The sequence below is a fragment of the Lactuca saligna genome, chromosome 1, assembly GCF_052625555.1.
Source record: "Lactuca saligna cultivar CGN05327 chromosome 1, ASM5262555v1, whole genome shotgun sequence".
NCBI lineage: Eukaryota > Viridiplantae > Streptophyta > Magnoliopsida > Asterales > Asteraceae > Lactuca > Lactuca saligna.
This window is the reverse complement of record NC_136417.1, coordinates 130,596,187-130,609,621: the sequence shown is the minus strand read 5'-3', so window position 1 is coordinate 130,609,621 and position 13,435 is coordinate 130,596,187. Positions and strand designations below refer to the sequence as shown.

At 47.8% G+C, this 13,435-nt stretch overlaps 1 pseudogene; it reads left to right on the top strand.

Moving 5' to 3' along the window:
* Positions 1–12,744: 12,744 nt before the first annotated feature.
* Positions 12,745–12,862, top strand: LOC145027785 (5S ribosomal RNA; annotated as a pseudogene).
* The last annotated feature ends 573 nt before the right edge of the window (positions 12,863–13,435 follow it).

Genomic DNA, 13,435 nt, shown 5'->3' with positions numbered 1-13,435 from the left:
CAGGCCCAACGATCATCCGGAGAATTTTCCAATTCTCCCCCGCTTAAGACACTGAAAATTAATCACCGGTCGCCATCACCGATCTCCCAAAGCAACCTTGCAGAAAATCAACACTTCCACGCAAAATGTTTCTCACCAGCGCTAACAACTTCCATAAAAATCATGTTTCCACACTCAACAACCCGCTCGAAAGGAACCCAATCTTCAAATATCCATTCCTCAGACTGCAGAATCTACACGGCCTTCAAACCAACGCCGCATCCGCCACCAATCCTCACAAGATAAACAACGATAGCTCGAAGCACTAATCCATAACCATATCGATCCTTCAGGGAACAAAGGATACCAAAACGAAATCTCGAACACAACTCGCCAAACCCTCAAGGAACAACGGATACCACACGAACACCCGAAACACAAATCCATAACCAACCAACGAAACTAGCAGATAACAATACTCCACAATAATCATAAATAATCAAAAACAGTAGGAAGAACATACCCGCAGTAGCAAGCTGAAAAACACGACACTAAGCCCTTGGGGGCTCCGCTCCACCCTGACCTCCACCTGTGATCCTCAACGTAGCCGGTGTTGGAGCTTGCACCGGTCGTGCAACAAGCCGTGGACAGTTGACCTTCAAATTTCCAACTTGATGACAATGATAGCATATCCTCAAATCCCGAACTAGCACTGACTGCCGACAATCCCTCGCATAGTGTCCCTCCTTTCCGCACTTGCGGCGTGCTCCACCGGACCGAAAAACCCCGGGGTGACCCCTTCCACACTTTCCACAGACGTGGCTACCCTGATCTCCCATCCCGGAATCAACGGTCTTAGACCATTTCGTCGCCGGATACGATTGAACCGGAGCTTGCCTCAGCTCCCGCATCTGCAACTCAATCTCTAACTCACGCCGCCTGGCGGCCTCCTGCAACTCCAGCAAAGTCTCGGACCTCTACGCAGACACAAACTGTCTGATGTCTCTCTTTAGCATACTCAGATATCGGGACATCTGAGCCTGCTCCGAAGCGAACTCAGGGCAAAATTTGGCCTCTTAGTGAACATCCTGGTGATTTCCGTCACCGACTCCGAATCCTGCTTCAGCTCTAGGAACTCCCGAGCCAACCTCTCCCTCTCTACTTGCGGAACATATCGAGTACTGAACATCTCTCTAAACTAATCCCATGAAATCGCAGCCCTCTGCGCATCCGAATATGACCCCGTGGTCAACCTCCACCAATCCTTTGCCCCGAGCCTCAACAGGTTCAGAGCACACCTCACCTTCTGATCAGCAGGGCATGAACACATGAAGAAACACCCCTCCACGTCCGATAACCATCTCATAGCAACAATCGGGTTCTGAACTCCATCGAAGGTGGGAGGCTCCGTATTATCGAAGTCCTAATACTGAAAATCCCTGTCAGCTCCTCCCCCTACCACTGCTACAGCCACTGTAGCTGCCGCGGCAGCCGTCCCCGCGAGAGCCGCATAGTGCTCATCAAAATACTCCACCATGGCGGTCTTGCTCGACCCAAACAACTCCGACAGTTTAGCCCGAAACAATGCAGCAACTTCATCATTCAGGATCTCACGAATCCTCGTATCCTACTCGTGCGTACTCATCTGACTGACAACCTCGGGCTGTACGGACCCACCCGGAACTCCCTCTCCTGCTCCTGATCCTGACCCGGATCCACTGCCAGCGTGTCCTGAAGTCTCCATACTGAAAATAAACCACCAGAAATCTCAGACACTTCCCACTATCCCTGGAACCAACTCCCAACCCAACCCTAGAGGTCATGGTTTCCCTGATACGCGTATGGGTCCGTGCTTTCAGTAGTACGGGCCCATAATACCTTCCACACCTACCCATATTTGTATGAAGTACTTCCACAACACCCTAGCGAAACATACATAACAACGCTCTATCCTCACGACTAAAGGAACACTAGAAATCTCTCACAAGAAGACTCTAGGCTAGCAGGCATCATAAATCAGGCAACACGTCAAGAAATCCTGAAGATCCCTAGTCTAACTCTAGCATGTTGTTCTATTTAAAGCTCAAATAAACAATGTCATGAATGGTAATTTGGGGTTACTTACTGGCTCCGGCTGATTGTACCTCTGCGTCCTTCTTTACTTATTTTGAAAACCATTTCAAATTCTCTTTTGAAAGCCCTCCTCGATTTGAGACTGGAGTCACACAAGTGTTCCTCCAATTCACTCAAACCAAGGCTCTGATACCAACTTGTAACGACCGAAAAATACAACCAATTTAAATTTTTCAAAACAATCCATTTTAATAACGTTGTTACAAAAAGGTTTTCAATACATTATTTAACAGAGTATTTTTCCCAGGTCCATTTCATAAAACACCAACACGAGAAACGGTACGATCACGCCTTTGCCTTGCCACAGACTCCTGAGAACCTGAAAACATAAAAAAAACCACAACTGTAAGCCCGAAAGCTTAGTGAGATACCCCCAAAATACCAACAACATATACGCCCTTCCAGGCAACAATCTTCCGGTCCAAAACATATCGCCTTCCGGCCAATAGCGTAATGCCTTCCGGCCCATAACGCATAGCCTTCCGGCCCATATCTTATCGTCTTCTGGCCCGCAACATAAAAAGCATACATATCATGACAGAACATAAAACAACCATGCACATAACATGTAATCATATAACAGTTCACAGTTAGCAAATCGGTCAACAAATCACATAACATATCATTACTCTAACCAAGATACCAACCTAGCCGATCACTAGCATAACATCACCCTACGACTCAGCCAACATACTAATTATGCACGTACACCTTTCCAGGCCATGACCTTCTGGTCCACATCGTATTTCCTTTCGGCCCACAACATGTAATGCCTTCCGACCCATAACGTAACGCGTTCCGGCCCATATTCTCGCAATATCATACAATAGACAATTACTCGGATTTCCATCCGATAAAAAGGGTCGGCCTTGGTGCCTTAAACCCTATAGATATAGTGAGGATAACTCACCTCGAAACTGCCGACTGAATAGATAACCAAAGCTATTCTGATACTTGATATGATCTCCACCACGGGACTACCACCAATGCCCTGAACTCAAAACCATAATCAACAATTGCCAAAATACCCTTGGAAACTACTGGTCAACCCTTGTTCAAAGACCGGGTCAAAGTCAACCCCCGACTGACCCTACTCGCCGAGTCAACCCGATGACTCGCCGAGTCCTTATGCTCAGAACTTCCCTCAATTAGCGACGCAACTCGCCGAGTCACCCCAAGACTCGCGAGTCCCACAACTCTTAGTCCACTCGCACCCAACTCACCGAGTCATCCCTTGACTCACCGATTCATCGACTCAACCGGAAATATTGGGACTTCCTCGACAAGACTCGTCGAGTCCAAGGCTATCTTCAACCTACTCGCCGAGTTGTTCTTCCAACTCGTCGAGTTCCAAGTCATCTTCAAGCAACTCGTCGAGTCCACCCATGTGACTCGTTGAGTACTACCGGTCTGAATCCATACAGAAGCATCTCAGGCCATGCAATTGATCCAAAACATAGATCCAACCTCCTACAATCCATCCATCACGTAAAGTGGCAAACTTTACGTGAATCTAAAGATATCTAGGCCTTATTCACCTTAGAACCAGGGTTTGGGACATGATAGCTCCATTAACAACACAAGGACAGGGGCTTTAATGCTCTTAAGATCTTCTCCACTCCAGATCTGAGGTAGCAACCTCAGATCCATCCCCCAAACATCAAGATGCCACACAACCAAGCTCCCCACACAACCCCAAAATGAGAAATTAGGAAAACATAGCTCAAGAACGAAAGTATTACCTCCAAAGGATGCCTCAACAGCAATGAAACTCGAATCTAAGCAAAGCCCTTTGATCCAAGCCACTACTCCTTCAAGATTTCTTCAACCAACACCTCTCCAAGCTCTAATTTGCTCCACAAAGGGACTCTCCACGAATTTAGGGTTTCTGGTACTCAAGGGGGAAATAAGGGAGGTTGTGGAGGGGCATAATGCTCTTTATATAGGGCCCAACCCCGAAAATTAGGGTTTTCTCCATAGAGCACCTACTCGCCGAGTCCATCTTTGGACTCGCCGAGTAGGCCACTTGATACGCGACCATAGTCGCGACCTGACTCGTCGAGTCTATCCATGGAATCGCCGAGTCACCCTCCGAAACTTACACTTTCAGCCCTTCAACTCAACTCTTGAAATTTCGGGATGTTACAATTCTCCCCGACTTAAATTAGGCTTCATCCTCGAAGCCTACGGCATCTCATCTTCAAATTACTTCCCACGACGCGCCACCTGACCTTGACCGAACCAAGTCCCTCAAGGCACAACCATAGAAACCAGAAGCTCACCTTCTCCTTCCATACAGTGCCCCAACTACCTGCTCCACCCGGAACCAACTGTACCCTCCGATAACTGCACTCACCAACTGAGAATTACCCATGATTCCTTACTGCTCCAATTCTCATCTTTCACTTGACTCATATGGCTAGAAAACCACGAACCATCGGATCCCCGATCCGAATCCTACTCTATCCATTACATGACGACAGAAGGACCCATTCTTCCAATCCGGAGCGACTCCCCCGAGTTCTCCTCTCGCAATCACACACACATGCTGATCTAGCTCTAGCACCCTCAGGTTTGGAAAACCCGATACACTGATGATATCCTCAAACATCCTTCTAGCATGAACCGCTAAAACATACCCAAAACCCTGATCTGAATCTCACTGAGAGTCCAAGACTCTCTCTCTGCATCCCTTCCGAACCTCTCTCCCTAGCTCTACGCCTGCGGTATTCCCATCGCGCCCTGAGCAAACATAACAAGTCGAATGAGCTTTTATTCTACCGCCGCAACACGCTACTCAAAGACCATCGACGGACCACTCCAATCATAACTCTACACTGCCGCTTTCACTTACGTGAATTCGCACTCCCTTTTGGAATTTCATTCCTCCTTCTTTCCTTACCAAGGAAACCACTCGTCCGCCGAGTCACCATGACAGGCACTATGGTGCTCATCCCACGCTACATTACCTCTTTAAAGCGTACCCGACATCCATGCATCACCACTACTCTGACTCTCATCGCAGGGACTCTCAAGCCCATGCACTACCTTCACTGCTCAAGATCGCTACCCGGGGCCAGACCTCCCAATGTAATCACACTGCAACATACGTAACCCATAACCTCGAACTGATCCAACCATACTCGCAGAGTCTTCATCATGACTGGACCGTCTCCCCAGGCCTTCAGCCAATCTGGACCACTCTTAGAACCTTCAGCCAATCTGACTGGACCGTTCTCCGAGCCTTCGGCCTGACTGGTACGCCTACCGACCTTCAGTCTGTCCAGACCGCTCAACTAGCATTCATCATTCCGAACTATCCCTTCGGGAAACCTTCCGTGCATACCGTTCTAGCCCTCTAGGGGTTCCGAACTCTATCTCCATCATACATACTCGATCCCGGCCTGCTCCCATGCCTTCCACAATCAATTTCTCTAGGTCTGTATTCCGCCCCGCACGCCTGTTACTCACCCATACGAGCCTGCTCTCGGCTAATAGAAATACCGATGAATTCCCAAACAGCTAAACAACCTATCAGGCCCAACGATCATCCGGAGAATTTTCCAATTCTCCCCCACTTAAGACACTGAAAATTAATCACCGGTCGCCATCACCGATCTCCCAAAGCAACCTTGCAGAAAATCAACACTTCCACGCAAAATGTTTCTCACCAGCGCTAACAACTTCCATAAAAATCATGTTTCCACACTAAACAACCCGCTCGAAAGGAACCCAATCTTCAAATATCCACTCCTCAGACTGCAGAATCTACCCGGCCTTCAAACCAACACCGCATCCGCCACCAATCCTCACAAGATAAACAACGATAGCTCGAAGTACTAATCCATAACCATATCGATCCTTTAGGGAACAAAGGATACCAAAACGAAATCTCGAACACAACTCGCCAAACCCTCAAGGAACAACGGATACCACACGAACACCCGAAACGCAAATCCATAACCAACCAACGAAACTAGCAGATAACAATACTCCACAATAATCATTAATAATCGAAAACAGTAGAAAGAACATACCCGTAGTAGCAAGTTGAAAAGCACGACCCTAAGCCCTTGGGGGCTCCGCTCCACCCTGACCTCCACCTGTGATCCTCAACGTAGCCAGTGCTGGAGCCTGCACCGGTCCTGCAACAAGCCGTGGACAGTTGACCTTCAAATTTCCAACTTGATGACAATGATAGCATATCCTCAAATCCCGAACTAGCACTGACTGCCGACAATCCCTCGCATAGTGTCCCTCCTTTCCGCACTTGCGGCGTGCTCCACCGGACCGAAAAACCCCGGGGTGACCCCTTCCACACTTTCCACAGACGTGGCTACCCTGATCTCCCATCCCGGAATCAACGGTCTTAGACCATTTCGTCGCCGGATACGATTGAACCGGAGCTTGCCTCAGCTCCCGCATCTGCAACTCAATCTCTAACTCACGCCGCCTGGCGGCCTCCTGCAACTCCAGCAAAGTCTCGGACCTCTACGCAGACACAAACTGTCTGATGTCTCTCTTTAGCATACTCAGATATCGGGACATCTGAGCCTGCTCCGAAGCGAACTCAGGGCAAAACATCGCCCTCTCAGTGAACATCCTGGTGATTTCCGTCACCGACTCCGAATCCTGCTTCAGCTCTAGGAACTCCCGAGCCAACCTCTCCCTCTCTACTTGCGGAACATATCGAGTACTGAACATCTCTCTAAACTAATCCCATGAAATCGCAGCCCTCTGCGCATCCGAATATGACCCCGTGGTCAACCTCCACCAATCCTTTGCCCCGAGCCTCAACAGGTTCAGAGCACACCTCACCTTCTGATCAGCAGGGCATGAACACATGAAGAAACACCCCTCCACGTCCGATAACCATCTCATAGCAACAATCGGGTTCTGAACTCCATCGAAGGTGGGAGGCTCCGTATTATCGAAGTCCTAATACTGAAAATCCCTGTCAGCTCCTCCCCCTACCACTGCTACAGCCACTGTAGCTGCCGCGGCAGCCGTCCCCGCGAGAGCCGCATAGTGCTCATCAAAATACTCCACCATGGCGGTCTTGATCGACCCAAACAACTCCGACAGTTCAGCCCGAAACAATGTTGCAACTTCATCATTCAGGATCTCACGAATCCTCGCATCCAACTCGTGCGTACTCATCTGACTGACAACCTCGGGCTGTACGGACCCACCTGGAACTCCCTCTCCTGCTCCTGATCCTGACCCGGATCCACTCCCAGCGTGTCCTGAAGTCTCCATACTGAAAATAAACCACCAGAAATCTCAGACACTTCCCACTATCCCTGGAACCAACTCCCAACCCAACCCTAGAGGTCATGGTTTCCCTGATACGCGTATGGGTCCGTGCTTTCTGTAGTACGGGCCCATACTACCTTCCACACCTACCCATATTTGTATGAAGTACTTCCACAACACCCTAGCGAAACATACATAACAACGCTCTATCCTCACGACTAGAGGAACACTAGAAATCTCTCACAAGAAGACTCTAGGCTAGCAGGCATCATAAATCAGGCAACACGTCAAGAAATCCTGAAGATCCCTAGTCTAACTCTAGCATGTTGTTCTATTTGAAGCTCAAATAAACAGTGTCATGAATGGTAATTTGGGGTTACTTACTGGCTCCGGCTGATTGTACCTCCGCGTCCTCCTTTACTTATTTTGAAAACCATTTCAAATTCTCTTTTGAAAGCCCTCCTCGATTTGAGACTGGAGTCACACAAGTGTTCCTCCAATTCACTCAAACCAAGGCTCTGATACCAACTTGTAACGACCGAAAAATACAACCAATTTAAATTTTTCAAAACAATCCATTTTAATAACGTTGTTACAGAAAGGTTTTCAATACATTATTTAACAAAGTATTTTTCCCAGGTCCATTTCATAAAACACCAACGCGAGGAACGGTACGATCACGCCATTGCCTTGCCACAGACTCCTGAGAACCTGAAAACATAAAAAAACCACAACTGTAAGCCCGAAAGCTTAGTGAGATACCCCCAAAATACCAACAACATATACGCCCTTCCAGGCCACAACCTTCCATTCCAAAACATATCGCCTTCCGGCCCATAGCGTAATGCCTTCCGGCCCATAACGCATAGCCTTCCGGCCCATATCATATCGTCTTCCAGCCCGCAACATAAAAAGCATACATATCATGACAGAAGATAAAACAACCATGCACATAACATGTAATCATATAACAGTTCACAGTTAGCAAATCGGTCAACAGATCACATAACATATCATTACTCTAACCAAGATACCAACCTAGCCGATCACTAGCATAACATCACCCTACGACTCAGCCAACATACTAATTATGTACATACGCCTTTCCAGGCCATGACCTTCTGGTCCACATCGTATTGCCTTCCGGCCCACAACATGTAATGCCTTCCGGCCAATAACGTAACGCCTTCCGGCCCATATTCTCGCAATATCATACAACAGACAATTACTCGGATTTCGATCCGATAAAAAGGGTCGGCCTTGGTGCCTTAAACCCTATAGATATAGTGAGGATAACTCACCTCGAAACTGCTGACTGAACAGATAACCCAAGCTATTCCGATCCTTGATACGATCTCCACCACGGGACTACCACCAATGCCCTGAACTCAAAACCATAATCAACGATTACCAACATACCCCTTGAAGCTACTGGTCAACCCTTGTTCAAAGACCGGGTCAAAGTCAACCCCCAACTGACCCTACTCGCCGAGTCAACCCGATGACTCGCCGAGTCCTTATGCTCAGAACTTCCCTCAATTAGCGACCCAACTCGCCGAGTCACCCCAAGACTCGTCGAGTCCCACAACTCTTAGTCCACTCGCACCCAACTCACTGAGTCATCCCTTGACTCACCAATTCATCGACTCAACTAGAAATATTAGGACTTCCTCGACAAGCCTCGCCGAGTCTAAATGGACTCGTCGAGTCCAAGGCTATCTTCAACCTACTCGCCGAGTTGTTCTTCCAACTCGTCGAGTTCCAGGCCATCTTCAAGCAACTCGTCGAGTCGACCAATGTGACTCGTTGAGTACTATCGGTCTGAATCCATACAGAAGCATCTCAGGCCATGCAATTGATCCAAAACATAGATCCAACCTCCTACAATCCATCCATCACGTAAAGTGGCAAACTTTACGTGAATCTAAAGAGATCTAGGCCTTATTCACCTTAGAACCAAGGTTTGGGACATGATATCTCCATTAACAACACAAGGACAGGGGCTTTAATGCTCTTAAGATCTTCTCCACTCCAGATATGAGGTAGCAACCTCAGATCCATCCCCCAAACATCAAGATGCCACACAACCAAGCTCCCCACACAACCCCAAAATGAGAAACTAGGAAAACACATCCCAAGAACGAAAGTATTACCTCCAAAGGATGTCTCAACAACAATGAAACTCAAATCTAAGCAAAGCCCTTTGATCCAAGCCACTTCTCCTTCAAGATTTCTTCAACCAACACCTCTCCACGCTCTAATTTTCTCCACAAAGGGACTCTCCACGAATTTAGGGTTTCTGGGACTCAAGGGGGAAATAAGGGAGGCTCTGGAGGGGCATAATGCTCTTTATATAGGGCCCAACCCCGGAAATTAGTGTTTTCTCCATACAGCACCTACTCTCCGAGTCCATCTTTGGACTCGCCGAGTAGGCCACTTGATATGTGACCATAGTCGTGACCTGACTCGTCGAGTCTATCCATGGACTCGCTGAGTCACCCTCCGAAACTTACACTTTCAGCCCTTTAACTCAACTCTTGAAATTTCGGGATGTTACAATTCTCCCCGACTTAAATTATGCTTCGTCTTCGTAGCCTACGGCATCTTAACTTCAAATTACTTCCCACGATGCGCCACCTGACCTTGACCGAACCAAGTCCCTCAAGGCACAACCATAGAAACCAGAAGCTCACCTTCTCCTTAAATACGGTGCCCCAACTACCTGCTCCACCCGGCACCAGCTGTACCCTCCGATAACCGCACTCAACAACCGAGAATTACCCATGACTCAACCTGAGTCCACTCGCACCCAACTCACCGAGTCATCCCTTGACTCACCGATTCATCGACTCAACCGGAAATATTGGGACTTCCTCTACAAGACTCGCCGAGTCCAAATGGACTCGTCGAGTCCAAGGCTATCTTCAACCTACTCGCCGAGTTGTTCTTCCAACTCGTCGAGTTCCAGGCCATCTTCAAGCAACTCGTCGAGTCCACCCATGTGACTCGTTGAGTACTACCGGTCTGAATCCATACAGAAGCATCTCAGGCCATGCAATTGATCCAAAACATAGATCCAACCTCCTACAATCCATCCATCACGTAAAGTGGCAAACTTTACGTGAATCTAAAGAGATCTAGGCCTTATTCACCTTAGAACCAAGGTTTAGGACATGATATCTCCATTAACAACACAAGGACAGGGGCTTTAATGCTCTTAAGATCTTCTCCACTCCAGATATGAGGTAGCAACCTCAGATCCATCCCCCAAACATCAAGATGCCACACAACCAAGCTCCCCACACAACCCCAAAATGAGAAACTAGGAAAACACAGCCCAAGAACGAAAAGTATTACCTCCAAAGGATGCCTCAACAGCAATGAAACTCAAATCTAAGCAAAGCCCTTTGATCCAAGCCACTTCTCCTTCAAGATTTCTTCAACCAACACCTCTCCACGCTCTAATTTGCTCCACAAAGGGACTCTCCACGAATTTAGAGTTTCTGGGACTCAAGGGGGAAATAAGGGAGGCTCTGGAGGGGCATAATGCTCTTTATATAGGGCCCAACCCCGGAAATTAGGGTTTTCTCCATACAGCACCTACTCTCCGAGTCCATCTTTGGACTCGCCGAGTAGGCCACTTGATATGTGACCATAGTCGTGACCTGACTCGTCGAGTCTATCCATGGACTCGCCGAGTCACCCTCCGAAACTTACACTTTCAGCCCTTTAACTCAACTCTTGAAATTTCGGGATGTTACAATTCTCCCCGACTTAAATTATGCTTCGTCTTAGTAGCCTACGGCATCTTAACTTCAAATTACTTCCCACGACGCGCCACCTGACCTTGACCGAACCAAGTCCCTCAAGGCACAACCATAGAAACCAGAAGCTCACCTTCTCCTTAAATACGGTGCCCCAACTACCTGCTCCACCCGGCACCAGCTGTACCCTCCGATAACCGCACTCAACAACCGAGAATTACCCATGACTCAACCTGAGTCCACTCGCACCCAACTCACCGAGTCATCCCTTGACTCACCGATTCATCGACTCAACCGGAAATATTGGGACTTCCTCGACAAGACTCGCCGAGTCCAAATGGACTCGTCGAGTCCAAGGCTATCTTCAACCTACTCGCCGAGTTGTTCTTCCAACTCGTCGAGTTCCAGGCCATCTTCAAGCAACTCGTCGAGTCCACCCATGTCACTCGTTGAGTACTACCGGTCTGAATCCATACAGAAGCATCTCAGGCCATGCAATTGATCCAAAACATAGATCCAACCTCCTACAATCCATCCATCACGTAAAGTGGCAAACTTTACGTGAATCTAAAGAGATGTAGGCCTTATTCACCTTAGAACCAAGGTTTGGGACATGATAGCTCCATTAACAACACAAGGACAGGGGATTTAATGCTCTTAAGATCTTCTCCACTCCAGATCTGAGGTAGCAACCTCAGATCATTCCCCCAAACATCAAGATGCCACACAACCAAGCTCCCCACACAACCCCAAATTGAGAAACTAGGAAAACACAGCCCAAGAACGAAAAGTATTACCTCCAAAGGATGCCTCAACAGCAATGAAACTCAAATCTAAGCAAATCGCTTTGATCCAAGCCACTTCTCCTTCAAGATTTCTTCAACCAACACCTCTCCAAGCTCTAATTTGCTCCACAAAGGGACTCTCCACGAATTTAGGGTTTCTGGGACTCAAGGGGGAAATAAGGGAGGCTGTGGAGGGGCATAATGCTCTTTATATAGGGCCCAACCCCGAAAATTAGGGTTTTCTCCATACAGCACCTACTCGCCGAGTCCATCTTTGGACTCGCCGAGTAGGCCACTTGATACGCGACCATAGTCGCGACCTAACTCGTCGAGTCTATCCATGGACTTGCCGAGTCACCCTTCGAAACTTACACTTTCAGCCCTTCTACTCAACTCTTGAAATTCCGGGATGTTATAATTTAAAGTGGGTTAGATCTGATCCCACATCGGCTGGGAAGGAGAACTAAGCATTCCTTATAAGGGGTGTGGATACCTTCCCTATCACAACGCGTTTTAAAGTAGTGAGGGCAACAGATCCCTTAGGAACTCTACAGTTAAGCGTGCTCAGGCGGGAGTAGTACCAGGATGGGTGACCCTCTGGGAAGTCCTCGTGCCGAGTGGCCCAAAGCGGACAATATTGTGATACGTGCCAGAAGGGGATGTTACAAATGGTATCAGAGCTAGGGCACGGGTTGATGTGTTCGACAGGGACGTCGAACCTTATAATGGGGGGGGGGGGGGAGTGAAAGTGGTTAGATCTGATCGCACATCGGCTGGGAAGGAGAACTAAGCATTCCTTATAAGGGGTGTGGATACCTTCCCTATCACAACGCGTTTTAAATCTGTGAGGGCAGCAGATCCCATAAGAACTCTGCAGTTAAGCGTGCTCGGGCGGGAGTAGTACCAGGATGGGTGACCCCCTGGGAAGTCCTCGTGCCGAGTGGCCCAAAGCGGACAATATTGTGATACGTGCCAGAGGGGGATGTTACAATCATGTTTGTCCGAACACACTTGGCTGAGGTGTTTTGATGGGACCTGGTGTATTAGTGCCTGAATGTTCGCACTCCATAGGTCTATGAAGAAGAAACTTCTCTACAAAATGTTTAAACTTGAGATGATAATGAGTTTTTAGAATGGCTATATGTCGCGAGTTTTCTAACTAAGTTTATCTCATATCGATTTGTAACGTAATTCGGTTGTTGAGGGTGTTCTGAAAAGAATTTATAACGAGATTCTTTATATGGTAAACTCATGTATTTTAGTAGTTCTGTATCCAAGTGAAACCTTATACATGACCCAAGCTAGGTCCTTATCATGACCTATTGATGTATGCTTAGTTATATAATTAAGGCTAAATAGACCTTCGGGTCTGTTAGGTACATCCTAAGCCATCTTGTTAATATGACTCTAGTAATCATGTTTTTGGTGAAAGTGTTGACCTCGATGCAGGTCTACCTCACATTTGTGCATGGACGAGTTTTCATAGTAACTAGATCTCTCGATTAGTATGACCACTTA